We start from the raw sequence: 22,347 nt of genomic DNA, 5'->3' as shown, positions 1-22,347 counted from the left end.
ATTTGTATATATATATTTATGCATTTATGTCGATGTATAATTGGTTTGTTTCGTAGATATTATTTGTATTTTTACGCTGGGTCTTACCTAGGGAAAACTGCTATCGAACGATTACATCGATAGGTCGTGTGAAGACTCAAAGTGTGTAGGATCTTTGGTAGAGTTAACTCTGCCGCGTGGAGCGCGGGCAGAGCAAGTAGGAGTCTGGCTGGAGCAGCGAGTGGAGCAGGTGTGTTGTGTGACGCTCCCGCGAATTGCCGCGCTTTCGGGGTTTGGCAGCATGTAATTGCGCTCGACTCGCGATGATAGTTTCTGACATGGTGTCGCGGACGGGAAGCATTAGCTGGCGCACATCAAGAGCCCGTTTCGCCTGGTGACCGTGTCAAGAAGAAGGCGCGCCAACATCCAGCTTCTGCAACAGCGACGGCCGACAATGAGTGACTGTCGCCACCTCCTCGATCGACGGCTTCAAACCTTCAATCAACCAACAAGGAAGACTAAAAGCACGTAAAGTTTCAGAACTGTATGGCAGACCTCAGCTTTTCAAATTGTTCCATTTGCCTCGCAAAATTACAGCAACTTAGCATGAACCTTTGTTGCTCATTGTCCCAATTGCATTGCCATTCCGAAATGAACCCGAGTGTCGTTGAAATTCAAACGCCAGCATAATTCCATTTCACTGCTTTAATTTCAAAGTTCAATTTAAGTATTCACAGCTGGCTACAATACTTAGATTACACAAGCACAAATTAAGAGTGCGAGTTTTGTTACCGTATTTTAGCTTACCTGTGACTGCAGCTCAGCTTGGTACGTACTAAATTTTACTATTGTTAATTGTTCAGAATCGTTTAATTCAAGTTCAAAGTTAAATCTCTTCTTTCTAAATTGCGTAGATTCAAGTAGCTTTAGAAATGATTGTTGAGGTAGTCCAAGACTAACTGTATTTCGATATGCTTCAGAAAGAAAGCTCACTATTAACTTCAGTCACTAAATTAACTTTCGATTTTCCGGTTTCATTACTTCTATTGCTAAATTAAGTGTAGCGAAATTTAATACTTCTGACAAATTTTCAGTTTTCACACTACACGTGTCAACCTTCAGTTGCCACGCTTCTAGTGCTAATTATATGTGTAATAACCTTTCTTTTTCAGTTATTATAGTAATTGTCCATAGGACTGGCAACCGTAATTTCCCCCAAATCTCAAATATCTAATTAACGCTAGTTGATTGTTAACGTAACAGCCGCACATTTACTTTCTTTACTAACTTTATCCCTATTTCAAAATTAATTTCCACTAGTTTCACTTGCATTTTTCCTTTCATTTAGATGTAACCCTTTCCTCCCTCTTTACCGACAGGTTAACTTCGGTGACGATTGCTTTTCCAAAATTCCCATTAGGTACACGCGGTTTCATTTTTCACTGTCATTAAGGTCGATAAGAGAGGGGGAGGTTACATGTGGAATGTGACTGAACTTTGATCGTATTCTCGTGATACTGATAAAAGGGACTTCATCGTTAATGAAATAATAAATAGTTATTGTCAACGACATAATTTAATATTTTGTAAAAAAATTATATCTCAGATAGTACCCATGTAAAAGATAATGAAGATCTCAATCTTTTGTCATCTATGATTTTTGTAGAATAATCCTTCTTCTCGTTCGAACTGTGTGTTGGTGGGATGTGATTGATATCTCGTAACACAGAGGTCAGTAAGAAATGTTGCTAACTGATATTTGAAAATAGAGTTTATGTGTTATCGAAATGAATCTTCTCTGTCTGAGGTTTTATTTCGTTGTATTTTTTCCCTTTATTGTAATTTTAATACCTGTTACAACAGGTAGGCTGGCAGCTGCATTCTACGCTGCTCTTCAGCCTGAGAGTAGACAATGAGAAAACATAAAGAATACACATAATTGACATAATGGCGGGTAAAAATCAGTAGACACAGAATACAAAAACACGGAGCCGTTCACACTCGACGAGAATCCACATTACAAACTGTTGATACGACGCACAAACACTGATGATTTCGATGGCGCATGTGAACGATGGAGCGTGACGGCGAACACTAAACACAAAACACGATGGCACACACGAGAAACGGATGGTAATGATCTCCGGCGCGCGAATGTCCACGTAACGTACGCGAGTCCGGAGACCTGCCAAGAGGGGAAGAAGGGTGAGGGGGAGGGAGAGGGGAGAGCAAAGATGCCAATTGCAGAGGAGATGGGAGGAGGATTGGAGGTGTGGGGGTAGGGGAAGCTCAGGGAAGGAGTGGGGACAAAGGGAGGAGGGAGGGAAGGGGGAAAGAAGGGAGAGAGGGTGCCCAAAGGAACAAACACAGGAAGAGGGAGGGAGGATCAAATTTGATAGGAGGGGTAGATGGAGGAGAGGAGGGCATCATCAGGGAGGGGGAGCTGGCGGAATCCAACTTGCAATAGGGTGTGGAGAGTGGAGAGATGGAGAGCAGGTGGGAAGTGGAGGTACAGGCGCGGCAGCAGACAAGGGCGGGAGAGGATGGGAGAAACCAGCGGATGAGGAGGATCGAGTTTGCTGGAGGTGTAGAGGATCCGTATCCGTTCGAGGAAAAGGAGGAGGTGGGGGAAGGGAATTAGGTCGTACAGGATCCGCGTGGGGGAGGGGAGACGGATGCGATAGGCGAGGTGGAGAGCATGGCGTTCTAGAATCTGGAGGGATTTGTAAAAGGTTGGAGGAGCGGAGATACAGGCAGGGGGGGCGTAGCAAAGGATAGGGCGAATGAGGGATTTATAGGTATGGAGGATGGTGGAGGGTTTCAGACCCCAAGTACGGCTGGAAAGGAGTTTGAGGAGACATAGTCGGGAGGGTGCCTTGGCTTGGATCGTCCGGAGGTGGGGGGTCCAGGAGAGGCGACGGTCGAGGGTGACACCAAGGTACTGAAGGGTGGGGGTGAGGGCGATAGGACGGCCATAGGTGTATTTCGTTGTAATTCACGTCCTTTATAAATGTTAAGTTTTCTGCTCAGCTACCTAAGAGCGCAACCATTGGCGCTATTGATCTACAGCGCAGTTTATTGAAAAAATGAATATTATTGTGTCACGATACGTTGAGAAATATTTTCGAATGCAAATGCGTATAGTGAAGATGAAAAAGATTTAATATATATTATTTATTACGAGTAAAATACAGCCTGAAGCAGAATCAATATGATTGTCTTGTGTTAGCCGCCATCGTAGTGAAATATTGAAGCGGTAGTTTTAAACTGATGTTCTATAGACTTAAATGCTGCTCGTTATAATTGCGATAATAATTGTGTACTAGTGGCCGAGGACCCACTCTGAGATAATAATTACCAGTTAGACTGTGAAAATATCAAACTTCTATGTATACAAACAGCATCCTACGTTATATAAGTTCTTCCATGCAGATGTATGAAGCCTGGTAATTTCGTAACAACTTTTACGAAATATTTCGACAGGAAAATACATTAGTGTTGTGTACGTGTGGTATTGTGTCACAAAACTGTTTATTTTGCTTAAAGAAAAGTGTTGCCACATCGAGATAATAGTAGCGTTAATTTTGATAAGTGATCTGCAACTAGCAAAGAGTCTTTTAAACAACAGCACTGAAACGACAAAAAAAAAAAAAACCGCCTCTGATCACTATGGGACTGAACATCTGAGGTCATCAGTCCCCTAGAACTTAGAACTACTTAAACCTAACGACATCACACACATGTATTGCCGAGGCAGGATTCGAACCTGCGGTTCCAAACTGAAGCGCCTAGAACCGCTCGGCCACACCGGCCGGCGACTAAAACTCATTATTCTTGTTTAGTTCAGATTATTTATCATACGTTTATCTTGTTTGTTGGTTATAAATGATTACTTTTGTGAATGAACTTAGTGACATTTACACCGCTTGACAGACAACATCGCTACACGATCCCAGGTGGAGGTTTCTTTAGCAAAATAACGTTTATTAGCCAGGAAAAGCAGTGGTTACATAGAAACTCATTTTACATTAATAATAAGTAGTTAGTTTTATTGTAATCGTGCTGAAATTGTACAACACAACACATGCAATTACACCACACGCCACACTGGCGCACTGCGTGGGGCCACAATATACAACATTTATTGTAATATTGTATTTATTCTAATTGTTTACAGGTGTAGTGTACCACAATAAAATATTAATACGTATGTTATTCTCTCTTCATGTGTGAATCTGACACGAGAGAGATTATTGTACATATACATGGTATCTGAAGTACTGCAAGCAGTAGAAATGTTGCAAGCAGTAGCTAAGAATGACTGGCTGTACTACCCGCCGATAACCGGAACTAAGGTAGTAACAGATGTTCATGCTCATATTCACATTTCGGGTTAACACACGCACACACAGATACACACACACACACACACACACACACACACACACACACACACACACACACACACACACATACACACCACACACTTCCTCGGAGCAACTATCCGACATTTTCAGGTGGTTCAACCTTGCTGGTGGCTAGGTACATTATCTTCATCCAACGAGATAAGGAAATTGTCCAGAGAATTAATCAGGAGCTAGTCGATCGCGACACAGCAATTACTACTCATTTCAACAAAGAAATCAATACAATAAAGACTAGTATTAAACCGTGGGCAAACATACCAACTCAAGTGAATAATCTTCAAACTGAAGTAGGTAAGTCAGAAACGCATTTCAAAGCTTTGACTGCTGCTTTGGAGTCAATACTGATATCCACACAGAAGCACAGAAACAAGTCCGAACGGACGTAGCCAAGGCACTGAGCATTGAAAATCACAAACTTGAAGCAATGTCAGCCCACAGCGATGAGAACGCTGGTACTCATAGGCAAAGGAACACTGAAAATTAGCGTTCAACCTCAATTGCAGTGCATAATAGAGCAAGTTTCGGCAATCAATCTCTATTACTCCAGCAATATGTTTCACCAAGAAACCCGAATTATGAAGCAGTGTGTGCTTGCAATAAAGTCAGTACACTGCCTGCTAATGACAACAGCTCCATGCACTTACGTACACTAATGCATGAAGAGAGCCTGATTAAACACCGCCAGTTCCAAGAATTCAACGAGGAGAGTAAAATGAATATTCATCCCGTAGTTTTTATTAGAAGCTCTAGAAGTGTTCTTCCAAAGTCTTGGACAGAGGTACAGAAAATCCGGTTTGTGGTTTTACACATTTCCGGTGACGCATCGCTCTGGGCGTTGAACGCAGGAGAAACATGCTAAACGTTTAATGAATTTGAGAAGGCGTTTCTCGACCAGTTCTGGTCAGCGTCGATTCAGGAACGACTAAGAAGGGTTGTATATAACGCAGAGATATGTAACCCGAAGACAGGCTCTTTGAGAAAATACTTGGAAAAATATATTAATATGACAAACTACTGGGATGAAACAGTAACCAAACGAGACCTGTTACGAGTATTGAAGGCTAGATTGCCAATCAATATTAGAGAGAAACTGTGTAACGTCACAGATACTGATCTTAAGGAATTTTATCTGTGATAGACTCGTTAGACTTAATCCAAGAAGACTCCAGAAAGAATTCTGACGCAATAAATAGTGCCAATTGTTCCAACGGAAAAGTTCTTGGAACGGAAGTAATGAAAATAGGGGCGAAGGCAGTCTCAAAAAAAACAACAACAAAAACCGTGGCAATGGAAAGTATAGCAATAGTAAAAATCATCACAACCAAATATCTGATAAACTCTGCAATAATAATAATTACCAGGAAACCAATGACTACCAGCATTCAAATGGTAATCAAAGGCCATATAGTAATGAAAATGCCAACAATAATAATAATTCTAATCGTAAAAGACGCAATGAAAATATATCGGACAGTCCGTACAAGAATAAACCAAAAAATATGTGTGGTGACGATGAATATTGGCAACAACCAGGGCCGAGTCATTGGCAGCCGCAACAAAATTTTGTGAATACGGGTCAGCCAGTCAATTATGTACAAGCTATACCCGTGCCGCATAACCATTATCCACAATGGTGAGACCCGAGTAGACCACCTCCGACTGTAGAATCACAAAATGTGAAAACAATGGAGGTATCCTCGGAGCCGAAGCAGAATATACCAAAGTCAACAAACTAATCTCGGTCCCTGTAGGCCTTCGCCAGGAGACCGAGACCTTTTTCTCTATTCTCCGCTCATACCTTTGGGTTCACACATTATGGATCTGCACACCTATAGTACAGTACGACCGTGTTCTTCAGTCTATTACAGAAGCTCTGCTGTGTAAAACTGAATGTAAACTTAGGAATCCATCGCGAATAACTACTGTTGCGACCAGGTTGGGTAGTAGGGATAGAGGGCGTTCTTTTAGTAACTGTAGACGGACGTTGCTGTGCTGGGGACTGTCTCCAGAAAAAAAGTTTGACACACTACTCTGACTCTGTTCTGTAAACGTTCGCGACCACCTCGACTCCAGCAGTCCTGAAAGCGGCATAATTTCCCGTGAAGAACGTGATAACCAACCATTTGTGTTACCTGAGGCTGAAAAATAAATAAAAGAATTTCGTTTACATTACGGTCAGTGTGAGCTCTTAAGGCAGGTTCTATCGCTCTTACCAGGGCCAAGATATGCACCTACCTAATCGACGTTGCTGCTGTTATGTTTCAAATGGGCTCTGAGCACTAGGGGACTTAAAATCTCAGGTCATCAGTCCCCTACTTAAACCTAACTAACCTAAGGACATCACACACATCCATGCCCGAGGCAGGATTCGAACCTGTGACCGTAGTGGTTGCGCGGTTCCAGACTGAAGCGCCTAGAACCGCTCGGCCACCAGTGGCCGGCTTGCTGCTGTTAGTCAGACTATTTTTAGCAGTGCTTGACACGCTATTGTCTTTATTTAATTTATTACGACAACCGGTTTCGGCGATCTGCCATCATCACTATAGAAAAAGTCAAGCATTAATTGTCATGTCAGGGCAAGGCTATTAATATAGGATTGTAAAAGATGGATAACCAACAGGCAATCTGTAATAGTCTGAGCAGACTTCAGAGAGAAGAATCGGGACACTTGTGTTTGTACATTGTACCTATCTTCATTAGTACACATATGCTTAGCTTTCTTGTCAGTTATCGTGATATTCTGAAATCGACAATAGGCTCATGACCAAGCAGCAGCTGAAAAACAGAAAGCAAGAATGTATCTTGATTTTATGAACTGGAAAGGTGGCCAGCGGAAGTGTTTATACTCAGAAGAGTGTTCCTGGACGCACTCTGTAGAAATTCTGGACATTGGGGTGTCGCATTGTCCTACTGGAATTGCCCAGGTCGTTGGAATACACAATGGACATTAATGGATGCAGGTGATGCTTACGTACATGTCACGTGTCAGAGTCGTGTCTAGACGTATCAGGGGTCCCATATCACTGCAACAGCACACGCTGCACTCTATTCCACAGCCTCCACCAACTTGAACAGTCCCCTGCTGATTTGCAGGGTCCATGTATTAATGAGGTTGTCACCTTACCCGCATACGTCCATCCGCTCAATACTACACGAAACGAGACTCGTCCGACCAGGCAACATGTTTCCAGTCATCAACAGTCCAATGTCGGTGTTGACGGGCCTCGACGAAGCGTAAAGCTTTGTGTCGTGCTGTCATCAAGGGTACACGAGTGGACGCTGATGTTTCGTTGTATGGTTCGCACGCTGACACTTGTTGATGGCCCAGCATTTAAATCTGCAGCAATTTGCGGAAGAGTCGCACTTGTGTCAAGTTGAACGATTCTCTTCAGTCGCCGTTGGTCTCGTTCTTGCGGCATTTTTTTCCGGCCGCATCCATGTCGGAGATCTGACGTTTTACCGGATTCCTGATATTCACGGTACACTCGTGAAATGGTCGTAAGGGAAAATCCCCACTTCATCGCTACCTCGGAGATGCTGTGTTCCATCGCTCGCGCGCCCACTATAATACCACGTTCAAACTCACTTAAATCTTCACAACCTGCCATTGTAGCAGCAGTAACCGATCACCAACTGAGCCAAACACTTGTCTTCTACAGGGTGGTCCGGACCAAATATCTCACGACATAAGCATCAAACGAAAAAACTACAAAGAACGAAACTTGTCTAGCTTGAAGGGGGGAACCAGATGGTTCAGTGGTTGGCCCGCTGGATGGCGCTGCCATAGGTCAAACGGATATCAACTGCGTTTTTTTTTTAAATAGGAACTCTCAGTTTTAATTACATATTCGTGTAGTACGTAAAGAAATATGAATGTTTTAGTTGGATCACTTTTTTCGCTTTGTGATAGATGGCGCTGAAATAGTCACAAACGTATAAGTACGTGGTATCACGTAACATTCCGCCAGTGCGGACGGTATTTGCTTCGTGATATATTACCCGTGTTAAAATGGACCGTTTACCAATTGCGGAAAAGGTCGATATCGTGTTGATGTATGGCTATTGTGATCAAAATGCCCAACGGGCCTGTGCTATGTATGCTGCCCGGTATCCTGGACGACATCATCCAAGTGTCCGGACCGTTCGCCGGATAGTTACGTTATTCAAGGAAACAGGAAGTGTTCAGCCACATGTGAAACGTCAACCACGACCTGCAACAAATGATGATGCCAAGTAGGTGTTTTAGCTGTTATCGCGGCTAATCCGCACATCAGTAGCAGACAAATTGCGCGAGAATCTGGAATCTCAAAAACGTCGGTGTTGAGAATGCTACATCAACATCGATTGCACCCGTACCATATTTCTATGCACCAGGAATTGCATGGCTACGACTCTGAACGTCGTGTACAGTTCTGCCACTGGGCACAAGAGAAATTACGGGACGATGATAGATTTTTTGCACGCGTCTGTTTAGCGACGAAGCGTCATTCACCAACAGCGGTAACGTAAACCAGCATAATATGCACTATTGGGCAACGGAAAATCCACGATGGCTGCGGCAAGTGGAACATCAGCGACCTTGGCGGGTTAATGTATGGTGCGGCATTATGGGAGGAAGGATAATTGGCCCTCATTTTATCGATGGCAATCTAAATGGTGCAATAGATGCAGATTTCCTACGTAATGTTCTACCGATGTTACTACAAGATGTTTCACTGCATGACAGAATGGTGATGTACTCCCAACATGATGGATGTCCGGCACATAGCTCGCGTGCGATTGAAGCGGTATTGAATAGCATATTTCATGACAGGTGGATTGGTCGTCGAAGCCATACCATGGCCCGCACGTTCACCGGATCTGACGTCCCCGGATTTCTTTCTGTGGGGAAAGTTGAAGGATATTTGCTATCGTGATCCACCGACAACGCCTGACAAAATGCGTCAGCACATTGTCAGTGCATGTGCGAACATTACGGAAGGCGAACTACTCGCTGTTGAGAGGAACGTCGTTACACGTATTGCCAAATGCATTGAGGTTGACGGACATCATTTTGAGCATTTATTGCATTAATTCGGTATTTACAGGTAACCACGCTGTAACTGCATACGTTCTCAGAAATGAGAAGTTCACAAAGGTACATGTATCACATTTGAAGAACCGAAATACAATGTTCAAACGTACCTACTTCTGTATTTTAATTTAAAAAATCTACCTGTTACCAACTGTTCGTCTAAAATTGTGTGCCGTATGTTTGTGACTGTTCTAACATTCTGTGTGGTGTCTGTTGTTCTATGTCGTGTCTCCCTACCACTTTCGCGCAACGACGCTCTGAGCCTGTTTTTTAGGGAAATGACTAGTTTGAACCTGGGACCTGTTGCTGGTAAGGAGACGCCAGACCACACATGACATGTAGAGTTCAGAAGAGTTCAGTGAGACTAGCGATGATATAACCAAATACTTAATGATTTCAGCGTCAGCTCCACTGCACTCCCTGTAAAAGAATCTTAATACTAACTAAATTTAGTGGAAGAGGTTCAAGGCTTTCCTATTTTTAGTTAGCTGGTAAAATAACGTCGAAAAAGCAGTTAAGTTTACCATTGGAAATTTTATTCTACTCACAAAACATTGTATATAAATTGCACTATTGATAAAAGGAAATGTTTTAATACAGGATGATAAAAACCAACTGCGTTCAACAAAAATGTGAACGAATATTCCCTGAATGGGTTTCCAAGTTCTTTAGTGGATCGAAGGATGACCTATGCCATATCAAATCTATAATCTAGGTTTAAATTCGTTCAACAAAAATGTGAACGAATATTCCCTGAATGGGTTTCCAAGTTCTACAATGGATCGAAGGATGACCTATGCCATATCAAATCTATAGTCTAGGTTTAAATTAAGTTTCACAAAAGAGAAAACTATCAAAATGGTCTACAGTGCCCCTCAATTATCTTTAATTACTTATCTAACTTGTCGTAAATTACAGTGGCCGATGTGGCTTCTCAATAATTATATAACAGAAGAATCATCGCGTTTCAGATTTTAACTTACGTAGCATATGTGAATACCATGAGCGTTAATTGACGATCGACACTGGTATTACGCAAAACGGGGGTGTACCAGATGAGACTTCTGCGGTTCTGAGTGAAGCCTTATGCGCTCAAAAATGCGGCATCGCGTGCGTTCATTATCTTGTCAGTGTTCGTCAGGGGGCGGCGGCCAGCGCAGCTCCATACAGCTGGCTGTCTCGGAAGCAACTCTCTCTTAACTTCCCTTTACTACAATTTACCGAAGTTGGTTTAAAAAAAAACTACCTGGCAGTGTTTTCATCTGACCAATCAGGGTCTCAATGTTAACCTTAAGCTCGGCCTACAAAAATTCTGTCTATCCAATGAGAAACGTTATACTTTTCGTGGTGGGGCAATGTTTTTAAAGTTTGCAACGTAACAGAGACGCGAAAAAGTCTCACGCTAAAACTTGCAGCTGGTGTGGCCCTTTTAGTGTTATCGTAAGATCTATACTGTTCTCCTGGAGGGCTCTAGCTTTTAACATGGGCTGGGGGAGGTCCTGGTGGTTAGCTGGCGATGTGGGTGTCCGTCCCTTATCGTAGGGCCATCTAGCTTAACACGTTTCTGCTCTCGGCTTCTGTTCTCGTTCCTCCCCTCGGAACTGCGTCTGTCTCATGGTGGGAAGGTATGACACGCATTTAGGCATTCTTGTGTTAGTCTGTGGTATTCCATTTGCTCACTCGTTACTCGTATTACTTTGGTTAATTTAATGTCACGATTTATTGGGAGCTATGTGACATACTACTCGATTTGCTTATCATGTCAGGGATTTCATGGAAGGTGTTGGATTTGCCTGACACCTTATACTATTACAGCGTCATCTATCACAAAGCGAAAAATGTGGTCCATCTAAAACATTCATGTTTCTTTACGTACTACACGAATGTGTAGTAAAAATGGGGGTTCCTATTTAAAAAACGCAGTTGATATACGTTTGACCTACGGCAGCGCCATCTAGCGGGCCAACCATAGCGCCATCTGGATTTCCCCTTCAAGCTAGACAAGTTTCGTTCCTTGTAGTTTTTGCGTTTGACACTTATTTCGTGAGATATTTGGTCCAGTCACGATCAATGGACCACCCCGTATAGGCGTTGCCGATCGCAGCGCCGTATTCTGCCTGTTTACGTATCCCTGTATTTGAATATGCATGCCCGTACCAGTTTGGCGCCTCAGTGTATTTCCTCAGGTCCTCGCAGCCGTGCGGTCTACCGCCCCGTCTGTGGAACGGGATCGGCGCCCGTTCAGCTAGGAGCGCGCGTGCGTGCTCTAGCGCGAGCGGCGTGGAGGGGCGGACGCCCGCGTGGCGCTCACAGTGGTTGGCTGGCGCCCGGCCCCCAGTCAGTAGCGCGCGCGGCTGCGGACGAGCTGGTGCACATCGTTCAGACAGCGAGCGGGTCGCCGCGAGGAACAGCAGGTGAGCGGTATACCCACACACTCCTCACACAGCTCTCTCAGGTGCTACTGTGGTGCTTCATACAACCTACACTTCCCTTTTCTGTTTTGTCTCCACCGTTTCCATTTCTATAATAACAAGTTTCATAAAGTTTAACACTTATGATGAGACGTGATGTGGAGATAACCACTTTAGATCCACGAATAGTGCAGTTAATCATGTTTCCCTTTCACGTTTTACCTTTCCCTTTTCTTTAGTTCTTACCAGAAAAAGAGAAAAAATAACTGATTAAATCAATGAGCTCTGTATTTGGGGATCGAGAAGAAATCGTAGTGTACAATTTGTGTGTATACAGGTGCCCTAAGTAACCTAGTCAGCGCAGTATTATACGAATGGTTTACACACAGAACCAGGTTTTCAGCAGAAAATAGAACAAACGAGTGAATTTTCTTTCTTGCTTTGGCGTGCTGAAATGGTTCAAATGGCTCTGAGCACTATGGGACTTAACATCCGAGGTTATCAGTCCTCAGAACTTAAAACTACTTAAACCTAACTAACCTAAGGACATCACACACATCCATGCCCGAGGCAGGATTCGAACCTGGGACCATAGCAGTCACGCAGTTCCGGACTGAGGCGCCTATAACCTCTCGGCCACAGGGCGTGCTGAAACCTTAAAAGATGACTGTCGGTAAATTGCAGTTTCTCCACCATCGTCCTATAAACATCACAATACGGAACTAAGACTAGGATGGACCGGCACATGTTAGGATCACATTTAATAAATTTCGCAACAAATTTTGGGATAATCTTGATTACTGAAGTAAATACATGCAGCATATGTTTCATCACCGCTGTCAACAGTTATCGAGGATAAGTTTTTGAAATATGTCATTACATGCCTAATTTAGCTGACGTCGCGAGGGCGGTGCTCATTTTAATGACTAGGTATCAGAGCCAACAACATTTTCAATACCTGTATACGATATACGACGTCTAATGCGTCTTTTAATTTACTTACAATAACGTTACACGTAAAACCGTTTTTTGGTTACATGTATGTATCCAGAAAATTAAAATTTCGACGTTAATAATTCCTTAATTATCAATCAGTCAATTACAGTCGACAATTCCAAACCTTTACACAGTTCCTTCTCTACAGTCAACAGTCGTAATCCACTAAATCCCTCTGGAGTCAATGGCGCTCTTAAATATATGTTCGAGTTTGCAAAAACTCCATTCACCTGAAGCAACTTTCACTGCTAATGCAAGAAGAAATCTCTAACACTTCAGCCAGATTGGGAGACGTTGACGTCTACAATTACATTACTCAGATACTTATATGTGAACAACTCGTTTAATAGTCCAGGATCATCAACACTGTTAAATATTTTTCTCCATACCCTCGTAATGATTATTTCCCTTTAGTATCAGCTCCGAGGTTCTTCGCGCCCTCAGCGTGTTACGTATTTGATGTTCCTCCCGCCCTTCCTACCTGCGTCAGTCCAACAACTGCCTCTGAAACATGTCAGTAAATATTATGTTGTTTAGATCAATAATACAACTGCGATCTGTCACTGGTTGCTTTAGTAACAATTTGCGTGATTTAATTATAAGAAACAGTAGCCACAGAACAACAGAAAAGCAACAAAGCATCAGAATTAACAACAGCCGGCATTCTTCGATATAAGCTAACTCTAGAGCGAAAGGCATACAAACTACATGTTTTCTTCGTAAAATTATAGGCACCCACAAGAACGATGTTAACGCTTGTCTGATTAAACACAGATTTTATTTAAAATATTCCTCACAATTATTAATATATTTTCAAAAGTTGAAAAATCTATTCATTTCGACCTTCCGTTCAATATTTACTCACATTAAAAAACAAAAGAAAAGGTTTTGTTATATCATGAATATTTAATTTCCCATGGAAGATGTGATCCAGCTTCAGTATCAAATATCTGACAGGCGCCGTTCTGGTACCTTTACAGTGCGGTTGGCGCTTCTTCCATTTCCCAAGCATTTTTTGCGTGTCCAGAAATAGCTGTGGACTGAAACTTGCTGAGAGATTAAGAATGTGTGCTGGACTGGAAGTGCTGTAGCGGTCAGCGCTCTAACCATTGAGCTACAAACCGCGCTAGCGGTCCGCCTACACACCTAGCTGCATTAAAACTGGAGTCGTTTAGCAGACAGCACGCTCTCTATAAAACTGTCGCGCCAGAATCCGCTAACAAAAGATACTGTGTCTTAATAGGCCATAGAACAAAACCAATATTAAGTTATATGATTTGTAATTACATTAATTAGATAAAGAAATTCACAAATATCTCTTTCCAATTGAAAGTCATACACCCGTACTTTCGTATCTCTAAATATAACTGTAATAACATTACTATCTGGAAGAAATACGTTTCTTGTTCGTCATTGGAAGGGTGGGGTAAAGGGAAATGTCTGGATGCTGTTTCTCCTCTCACCTAAGCTATTCCTTTCTTGGCTGTTAAGTGTCGCGAATATTGCTAGTATTAGACATAATGAAAATTTACCACTGTCATAGCAGCGCATAAGTATTTTTGTACCGTTTGCTGTTCAGGTATTGTTGATGGTCGTGAATCATTGACTAACTAACCACTAACAAATGTGAACACACGTAAAACCCTGTTTGTTGAAATGCTCTGTATTTCCGGCCAACATTTAGCAGCTCATAAACTTCGGCGTTCTGGATCGCTGCAAAGTTCACATATACGGTAGAGCTGACTCTGTTTACCCCTCAACATGAAATCTTGAAGAATAACTCATTTTCGTTCAGCACTGTGCAAATCAAACCAGAACCAGACAAAGGTAGCGTTACGGGATTATAAAACTCTGATGAGGTAGATAGCAGAGACAAATTCAATGCGAGTACTCGTAAATGAAGGATGTGCGATATTACATAACAGAATGTAACAAGAGTGAGCAGACGATACAGTCTTCAGTAATCTATATTTTGGAGTATTTACACAGACGTTAATGAAGAAATATCCTTGAAACATTATCACTGCAAAAAACGTATTTATTCACTGTGCCTTCATTTCGATTTGCGAATCCGGGATAGTAAAATGAATTCAGTTTTCCGTGCCTGTGAAGCGATTATTCCTCTTTTATCTTTAGATTTCCTGAGAGACGTGAGAACCACATGGACGCTTCTCACAAATTAACCAGATAATTTTTTTCGTAACTGTTTGTTATTCTATCACGGTTCGTAAACCATTCGTTACGTAACCCACAGCTTTCGTTATTGTTCTATTTCGCTAGCGTTTGCGTTATTACCACAACTAAATTCGAGCTATGGAACTTGTATCAATAAAATTTTATGTATTCAATGCGTCTGTGATTTCTGGTTCACTCCGCGAAGTAAACTGTGTCATATACACAATACCGTAGAGTCTTGAAACAAAATACGATGCGCACTGGTTAGATGGAAATCTCACTGACAGACTTCAATAACTGTCTAATTTTAGTACGTATTCTGAGCTTAAAAGTAATGACGTATCTCTAACAGAACGGGGTTCTCCATGCCAGCCAGCGTCAATTACGAAAACATCGGTCGTTCGAAACCCAATGCGCTTTTGTCACACGACATCCTGAAAGCCAAGAACCAAGGTAAACAAATAGACGTAGTATTCATTGTCTCCTGAAAAGTAAGTGAGTCAGTACCAGAAAAAGCGAAATTAGTGACTGAATTGGGAACTTCTTGGTAGAGATGATCCAACGTGTTATCCAGTCACTTCAGGGAAGTCTGCTGGGACCTTTTCTATTCGCGTTGTGGGTTTATGACCGGAAGAAAATATTAACAGTAACCTTAGACTTCAAGCAGACATTTCAGTTACCTATTATTAAGTATATACAATCTGAAAAAGAATTTGCACTGATGTCTATTGAGATCTTGATAAGGTTTCAAACTGTTGCAAACATTGACAACTTGTCATAAATGCTCAAAAGTGCAAAACTGTGGACTTTACAAATTGAAAAAAACTTAATACCCTGTGACTACAGTATTAGTCAGTCTCAACTGGAACCAGCCGACTCATACAAATACCTGGATGTAGTGATCCTGGAATACCGCAGTGTGTAGAACCCGTACCGAATACGACTAGCAGGGATTATTGAAAGTACACAAAGATGGGCAACATTAATGGTCACAGCTCTGTTTGGCTCACGGGGAAGCGTCATAGAAATTCTGAGAAACCTGAAATCGGAGACTCCTGAAGATAGTCGCCCAAGCCTGCTTGCCAAGTTTGAAGAACGGGTATTATGTGATGTAATTAAAAATGGTTCAAATGGCTATAAGCACTATGGGACTTAACATCTGAGGTCATCAGTCCCCTAGAACTTAGAGCTACTTAAACCTAACCAACCCATGGACATCACACACATCCATGCCCGAGGCAGGATTCGAACCTGCGACCGAAGCAGTCGCGCGGTTCCGGACTGAAGCGCCTAGAACCGCTCGGACACCACGGCCGGCTATGTAATTACAGCCCTCACAGCAGTTATTCTTGCCGCGTTCTATGTGCGAATGGATCGGGAAGAAACCCTGACATGTGGTACAACTGGAAGTACGCCGTTCTCATCACTTCACCGTGGTCTGGAAAATATAGATGTAGATATTCCGGAAGTACTCATTCTTGATATCGCTATTGGTCTATATTATACAAAGAACAAATCAGAAGAAATGGATTAAATTTAGTCCGCGTGTGACGTGCACTAATTAAGAAACAAAACCTTTTAAATGTAATGTGTATATAAAAATTGGCGTGTGTGTGTGTTCCAATACACCTCTCGAAAGCTTTGAGCAGTTTCAACTAGTCCTGGTACATATGTGACTTACTACTCAGAAAAGAATATTTGAAGATAAATCACCCCTACTGGATGGAGGACATTGGAAATAAATCAAGAAACGGAACTTTGCAAATTTAATTTCTAAATTGGAAATATTTAGAAACGATTAACATTTTGTTGAAGCTCCTGGAATAATCGCACACGCCGGGAAGCCATTTCCCACGAGGTTGTGATCTGAGAAAACAAGATAATTATGTAACAGTAGCGGGTAACAACCTTGTAAAACGTCACATTGATAGCCGACCAGTCACGATCATTCACAATACGTCACATGGTTTTTACCGTTGGCAGGCAAAGACGAATTTCCTTCAACGTCCTCTCCAGCGGTTTTATCGACGGCAAGCAAGGATGCATTTCCTTCAGTGTCCTCTCCAGCGCTTTATACATGCCATTCAGACTAGTGTGGCCATTCTTAATATTCCATGAATTGTTCCAGATAATGCAACTATGTTCCCGGCTACTGACATTATAAGGAGGATACTGTATTGGACTGTATTGTTAATACATAACAATAAATAAATATGCTTGTATTACGTTGATATTTAATAAATGTGATAGGAGTGAGGACGAGTGTTGTTGATATAGTCCACTACCATGTAAACATCGCGTGGCAAGACTCACAATGTGTTGTGTCACCAACCTTTGTCTTTGCTTTTAGTTCGTTTTGCAGCTATTTTTGCGAAACATTTAACTCCTAAGATAAAAAAACGACCTGTCAGTCACTGTACGGCTCTTTTCAAGAATGTGGATTTCATTAAGACTGCAAAAAAAGACACGTTTTCTTCAGTATCTAAGATAGTTAAAAATGACTTAAAAGTAGTTTGTCAGTAGCCATTTTCTGCTGCAGCTGTATAAATATTCGTTTATAAAGATACACCAGACGCATGCTACGTCGTTCACATACATTGCCCTTGGCACCTTTTGTCTGTCACGTACAAGATATTTTCAGTGAGTGTTAGTTCATTTTGCCTGTACTGTGATTTTCTAGTTTTTTCTGCTCAAGTGGTCGGAAGTCGAAGATCAGACGTACGCTTCAATTTCTATCTAGTCAGTATGACCGCGAAGCAATTGCTCGTTGTATTGTTTTTCTCAGACTTGTCTCTGTATGGTAAAAACAAAGGAAGAAAGATTAGGGCTTAACGACTCTTCGTCGACGAGGTCATTAGAGACGGAGAACAACCTCAGATAGGTGAACGATTGGGAGGGTTATCGGCCGTGCTCTTGCCAGGAAACCATCCACACGTTTGCCTTAGGTTATTTTATGCAGTCACGGATTAACATTTTCGCACCAACAACGAAGCCTGTAAAGGATAGTCGTCGAACAAAAAGTTGGCATAACCGATATGATTGTTGGATCTTAATGTCTGCATGGTACGATAGTAAGAAGCCGTGTTAAAGAAAATCTAAAGCCGAGCTCACTACGCTGAAATAAGCAACTAACTTCATGTTTTTTATAGTTTCATTTGCAGCAGCCAAGGCTTCGTGAATGTTATTACAATACATCACGGCCTTTCACTTACTGTCTTTAGCAATGCTGTGTCCACATTAAGACTTTAATTTCAGGTTGAGTCTTTAATGGCTAATTGATATATAGACATAACTTACGTTGCGATGATGAACACACTTACCACTGCAATACTACCGATTTTCAATGATGCAAATTGCTCTCTCATTGTTAGATGCTGTTACCTTCGCTGCTGTTCTGTTTCGAGTTGTAAACATTTGTAGCCAGCGAGATACTCAGGTGCAAAATGGTAGCCAGTGTCATCATTATGAATATTTAAAGTTTCAATATTTTTTACTGGGCGTGTCAAGGGAATGGTGATAAAGGGTCTCACAGGAAAGTCATTCGCAGAGCAGAGACTTCACAGAAAAATGGTGAAAAAATTAAAATTACCCCTCTGGCTCAACAGGGTATACTTTGTGCATTGAACTGTTTGTACACTCCTGGAAATTGAAATAAGAACACCGTGAATTCATTGTCCCAGGAAGGGGAAACTTTATTGACACATTCCTGGGGTCAGATACATCACATGATCACACTGACAGAACCACAGGCACATAGACACAGGCAACAGAGCATGCACAATGTCGGCACTAGTACAGTGTATATCCACCTTTCGCAGCAATGCAGGCTGCTATTCTCCCATGGAGACGATCGTAGAGATGCTGGATGTAGTCCTGTGGAACGGCTTGCCATGCCATTTCCACCTGGCGCCTCAGTTGGACCAGCGTTCGTGCTGGACGTGCAGACCGCGTGAGACGACGCTTCATCCAGTCCCAAACATGCTCAATGGGGGACAGATCCGGAGATCTTGCTGGCCAGGGTAGTTGACTTACACCTTCTAGAGCACGTTGGGTGGCACGGGATACATGCGGACGTGCATTGTCCTGTTGGAACAGCAAGTTCCCTTGCCGGTCTAGGAATGGTAGAACGATGGGTTCGATGACGGTTTGAATGTACCGTGCACTATTCAGTGTCCCCTCGACGATCACCAGTGGTGTACAGCCAGTGTAGGAGATCGCTCCCCACACCATGATGCCGGGTGTTGGCCCTGTGTGCCTCGGTCGTATGCAGTCCTGATTGTGGCGCTCACCTGCACGGCGCCAAACACGCATACGACCATCATTGGCACCAAGGCAGAAGCGACTCTCATCGCTGAAGACGACACGTCTCCATTCGTCCCTCCATTCACGCCTGTCGCGACACCACTGGAGGCGGGCTGCACGATGTTGGGGCGTGAGCGGAAGACGGCCTAACGGTGTGCGGGACCGTAGCCCAGCTTCATGGAGACGGTTGTGAATGGTCCTCGCCGATACCCCAGGAGCAACAGTGTCCCTAATTTGCTGGGAAGTGGCGGTGCGGTCCCCTACGGCACTGCGTAGGATCCTACGGTCTTGGCGTGCATCCGTACGTCGCTGTGGTCCGGTCCCAGGTCGACGGGCACGTGCACCTTCCGCCGACCACTGGCGACAACATCGATGTACTGTGGAGACCTCACGCCCCACGTGTTGAGCAATTCGGCGGTACGTCCACCCGGCCTCCCGCATGCCCACTATACGCCCTCGCTCAAAGTCCGTCAACTGCACATACGGTTCACGTCCACGCTGTCGCGGCATGCTACCAGTGTTAAAGACTGCGATGGAGCTCCGTATGCCACGGCAAACTGGCTGACACTGACGGCGGCGGTGCACAAATGCTGCGCAGCTAGCGCAATTCGACGGCCAACACCGCGGTTCCTGGTGTGTCCGCTGTGCCGTGCGTGTGATCATTGCTTGTACAGCCCTCTCGCAGTGTCCGGAGCAAGTATGGTGGGTCTGACACACCGGTGTCAATGTGTTCTTTTTTCCATTTCCAGGAGTGTATTTCCTCGCATCTGACTTTAGCTTCTAGCGTTATAACAGTGTGAAGAGCTTTGTCTGCCTTTTACGATCTCGTTGTCGAGAAGACGTGAATCCAAAACAGAAAAAAGTAACTTCACTATTTGCTGTGAAGGGCTCAAGTTATGGAAACGTACTCTACGTCTGAGCTACCAAAACAAGTCACTTCTGAATGTATATCCAAAGAACTTGTTTCTCCGGGTTGATTTTCACAAGATATCGTATGAATAAAATAGACGGATATGGAAGCTATACTTTCGGTACTTCCGACGAGAGATTATCGTTTCAGACTATAGTTATTAGATTAGTTCATACTGTGCGTCTGGCGTGCAGTGAAGTCACAAGCGCAGTGGAGTTCGCGGCAGTGCTTCAACGCCAGGCTCATCAATGTCACACGACACACATGTCTGCCGCGCGAGGTTTCCATTTAGTGGAGTTAATTCTGAGATTCGCAGAAGTGTCGCAGTTTTCTCGGGTGAATCATCTAGGTGCTGCCGTGCACACTGCCTAACTATGGCTGGCTCCACTGAACTACCGTAACACCCATGGTTTTCAGCAACTCGTCCTTGACACAATACTCGTCTCCACATTCCAATTTCTTGCGATATTGAATATTATTACCCTGTATCTCCCTACAGTCCCTCGCTCTTCCCCTTTCTCCAAAAATCTCTTACGGGTGCGGCTAGACTAATGATTAATTTGTTTACGCATCTACCAAGTAACGCGTAGCATCCTCTAGCCTTCATGATGTCTGTGATACTTTATCATTTGGACTCAGAAGATATCACAAATGTTGCCGAGACACACTGATCCATGACCCCTCAAATTCAGTCCATTTGTTCGGAGTACGGTCCAAGGCGCGCAGTCACTGCCTGATGGCGTGCCAGACGTGACCAATGGCACGGAGGTCAGTTAACCTAGGGCTTGATGAAAACATCATCGTATCCTGGAAGTGCACCTCCGGCCATTCAGAGACAATTTGCGAGCAACGAGATGTAGCATTATCTTGCTGAAAGTACACGTCACCTTTGTGGTTGCTGCAGGCGAACAAAACGAGTGCACGTTATCAGACAGTACTTTCCTGTCTCGTTCACTGGTGAAAGACAATGTCAGATGTATGTAAGTTTGCAGGTTTTCTCGGCCGTTGCAGCTAAAGGTAAAATCTCCTCTGGGTTGTTAGGCTACATAATATTTCTTCTGTATGACCGACGCTTCGACCTCTCTGCTGGTATATTCTTCAGGATCTTGTGGTGTCCACGGTTTGCTGAACACTGTCCTAGCCCAATGTTGCGTTCCTTATAGAAGGGAGTTGCCACGCCTTTGGTTACTGGGTAAAATTCCAGTGGTTAGCATTGGTGGGCCACCGTCATCGTATAGAAAGAGATTTTTCCCGTGCTTATGATGAAGCAGCGGGATTATTGGCTGTAACTCCTGTGCCTGCCATTGGTGAGTCATCGTCACTGGACAGAATCTTCATCAAAATTATTATTGCCTGCCGTGGTGCTTCTCGCACTGTTTGTAGTGCTGGCAGCCCGCATCTCGTGGTCGTGCGGTAGCGTTCTCGCTTCCCACGCCCGGGTTCCCGGGTTCGATTCCCGGCGGGGTCAGGGATTTTCTCTGCCTCGTGATGGCTGGGTGTTGTGTGATGTCCTTAGGTTAGTTAGGTTTAAGTAGTTCTAAGTTCTAGGGGACTGATGACCACAGCAGTTGAGTCCCATAGTGCTCAGAGCCATTTGAATCATTTTGTAGTGCTGGCGCACCGCGGCCGCGTGTTCAATTCCCTGACGATGGGAAGTCACGAACGCTGAAGTCTACAGCTGTCTTCTCTATTGAAGTTACATTCTTTCTTAGAAATCCCTATCACTTCTCAGATATTCCTTCTACAAATGTTGGTTTTCTTAGCCAGCACAGCCGGCCGAAGTGGCCGTCCGGTTAAAGGCGCTGCAGTCTGGAACCGCAAGACCGCTACGGTCGCAGGTTCGAATCCTGCTTCGGGCATGGATGTTTGTGATGTCCTTAGGTTAGTTAGGTTTAACTAGTTCTAAGTTCTAGGGGACTAATGACCTCAGCAGTTGAGTCCCATAGTGCTCAGAGCCATTTGAACCATTTTTTTTTAGCCAGCACAACGTCTGATGTATCAGGGATGTCGTATTATTCCGAGTAAACATCTCTCGCATGAGTGTATTTATCATCTGCCTTAATTGCGCGCTGT

General features: G+C 43.5%; 1 protein-coding gene across 1 annotated transcript in view; it reads left to right on the top strand.

The window, feature by feature from the left end:
• Positions 1-11,784: 11,784 nt before the first annotated feature.
• LOC126485156 (very long-chain-fatty-acid--CoA ligase bubblegum) overlaps positions 11,785-22,347 on the top strand; it is a 181,954-nt gene continuing 171,391 nt past the window's right edge. The window contains exon 1 of the mRNA XM_050108827.1: positions 11,785-11,894. The gene's annotated coding sequence lies outside the window, so the exon portion shown is untranslated. The remainder of the gene's footprint in view (positions 11,895-22,347) is intronic.

Source organism: Schistocerca serialis, chromosome 6 (assembly GCF_023864345.2).
Source record: "Schistocerca serialis cubense isolate TAMUIC-IGC-003099 chromosome 6, iqSchSeri2.2, whole genome shotgun sequence".
Classification (NCBI taxonomy): domain Eukaryota; kingdom Metazoa; phylum Arthropoda; class Insecta; order Orthoptera; family Acrididae; genus Schistocerca; species Schistocerca serialis.
This window is presented reverse-complemented; position numbering and strand designations above follow the sequence as displayed.